The 2500-nt window shown below is 42.6% G+C and overlaps 1 protein-coding gene across 2 annotated transcripts in view; it reads right to left on the reverse strand.

Annotated features, from left to right (window-relative positions):
* The window catches only part of LOC125949538 (fructose-bisphosphate aldolase), a 16473-nt gene extending 15939 nt beyond the window's left edge, over window positions 1–534 (reverse strand). For both annotated transcript variants that reach the window (XM_049676667.1, XM_049676665.1), the window contains exon 1: window positions 388–534. The gene's annotated coding sequence lies outside the window, so the exon portion shown is untranslated. The remainder of the gene's footprint in view (window positions 1–387) is intronic.
* Between the last annotated feature and the right edge of the window lie 1966 nt (window positions 535–2500).

Raw genomic sequence — 2500 nt, forward strand, 5'->3', positions numbered from 1 at the left:
CGACAAAAAAGGAGGAGGGGGCCAACTCCCCCTCACCCGTCCCGCCTCCACCGCAAAGGTTATTTCAAAGTCGATTGAACACGTTGTGCAACTTTTACAGAGCGGCGAAACCCGGGAAAGAAGCGGCGCTCCCGCGACTGATAACTTTCATCTTGAAACTATCGCACCAGGACCGGTTATTTATTTGGCCGTATCGGAACCAGCAGCAACCGAACGTTCGACTTATCATCTTCCCAAAGCAGGAAAAATAAAGCGCCCCGCGGCAGAAGAATAAAACACCACGAAAGCAAACACGGCACAAAAGTGGCACTTTTCACCGGATAATCAAACCCCATTAATTCACTGGGATGCCAGGGAAAGCAAGGGAAATTGGATGCAAATACTCACTAGAAACCGAACCGGCTTTGGGTTGAGAACTGTGGCGAACTTTACTGGAAGGCGAGCACACACAATTTAAGCGCAAGAATACTCAGGGCTGTATTTTGAGGCACCTCCGTCACAGCCAAGGTTGAATAAAGGTTGTGCACGAGGATTTTCAATTAGGTTGCGGCTACAGCTTCAACACAAACGCATGCGTGTTCGTTTGTGTGATATTTTTATGTGGACTTTGATCGAAACTGAAAGCTGTAGCCACAGCTTCAGCGGTTGGATTTGACTTTTTCCTCCATTTTGTATAATGTTTTTTGACAAATACTGCAGCATTGTTGTTTTCCAACATGGCGGCTGTTTTTCTTTTAATTTTGCAATTATAGTGGAATACACTACATAACTCTCATTTTCTTTCGCACCATTTATTGGAATGATTTAGTGACCATCGATAAACGGTCACTACGATAACGATATCCATATTGCCCTAGGACGTCTTTTAAGGATTGGGGTTGTATGGACCAAAATTTGTCACATGGTTTCCCAAGTTCACATCAACAATTGTGCAAATTTTGCTCAAATTCGGTCCATCACTTGTGTAGTGATTAATATTTTTACAGTCAAATGTTAGGGGGCGGGAGGGGTGGGGAGGGAGCGGGGAGTTTCTAGCCACGTCCACCGGCTCTTGAAAAGGAATTTTTTGTACCGCGTTTCTTCTTCTTAAACGAAAACAGCCAATGCTAACAAAAATAAAACAGTCTCTCTCAATTTTTTGTTCTCTTGTTGCGAGACATTTTGTACTACATGACTTTGCCTGGTTAGTTAAGCCATCGTGGTGCCTTGAATATACTTTTTTATTGAAGATTACAGTATTTTAAGGTGCCTATTCCCGTCAGGCGTTACTTGACGCCTCAGGCGTCAATTTTTTTGTTCACGGGGAATTGTCCAGTTCTCGGGGCGACCGGGTTGACCGGAGGGCACTGAAGTCAGTTTTTGAAAAGTCGAGTTAGGTCAAGGTACTTTAAAAAGACAGGTAGCATCTTAACCGCTTTGACAGGTCACCATTTTGAATTTGTTTGACATTCATAGGAGGGCGCTTTTTATCAACAAAACCACGTGAGTTTCAAGAAGAAGAAGAAGAAGATGTGGGCAAGTTTGGTGGTTTTATCAAGGAAAGTACCTGATTTCACTCTTTTTCGGATGTTTAAATGATTCATCTCTCTATTTAAGATCATTCGAGCGACCGAGTTGTGTTTTACAGCGAGTGAGCACGGTCCAGGAACGCTAGCTAGCTCTTGTTCTAGGCCGGGTGGCAAGACCTACGGACCGATACCATATTGAAACTATTGAAAGAATTTTGGGAATATTTGCATAAACTTCAACTTTCCTGCCACTTTTCGTGAATTTTAACTGTCGTAATACCACAGAAAAGCGAAAACAGCTCCGAAAAGAGCGTTCCCGAAGTAAACATCCCACCATCCCGTGAATGTCAAACTCTGAAGTTTTTTCTAAAATAAAATCGGGGATTTGTTCTGGATAAAGCTACCTGTCTTTTTAAAGTACCTTGGTTAGGAACCAAAAAATCGAGTTAGGTACCAAAAAGTCGAGTTAGGTACCAAAAAGTCGAGTTCAAAACTCCGACACCTCGCTGCGGCAACTCCTCCATCGCGCTTAGTAGATGATCGCCTTACGCCACATTCAAATTGACCGTTGGAATTTAATAAAACTGCAATTAAACAGGCGCTACGAAGTAGCAACAGTAGCATCTCAGAGTCAAGCATATCATATCATATCTTGCGGTTTTAACAAATCATACAAACCCAAATAATTCCGAGAAAAATGGAATAATCCTCGATGCTAGCTGGCGTAGGAATATGAATTTTAGCGGCGCGGATGGATGCGTGCAGACTCTTCCTCACGGAAACGTGTTATACGGGCATAAGTTTGCACCACGTGGATAGCGCGGCATAACCGTACGAATATGAACTTGTATCACCGTAGTTTCTTGTGTTACGTTTTGTATATTTCATATTTCTTCATTCTTTTCAGTTTTATCATTGCTTGATTTATTCATCGATAACAGTGTTCTACCCCTCAATCATTCCCGTTAGGCTCGCTAAATCATGTTCATAGC

This window comes from Anopheles darlingi, chromosome 2 (genome assembly GCF_943734745.1).
Source record: "Anopheles darlingi chromosome 2, idAnoDarlMG_H_01, whole genome shotgun sequence".
Classification (NCBI taxonomy): Eukaryota; Metazoa; Arthropoda; class Insecta; order Diptera; family Culicidae; genus Anopheles; species Anopheles darlingi.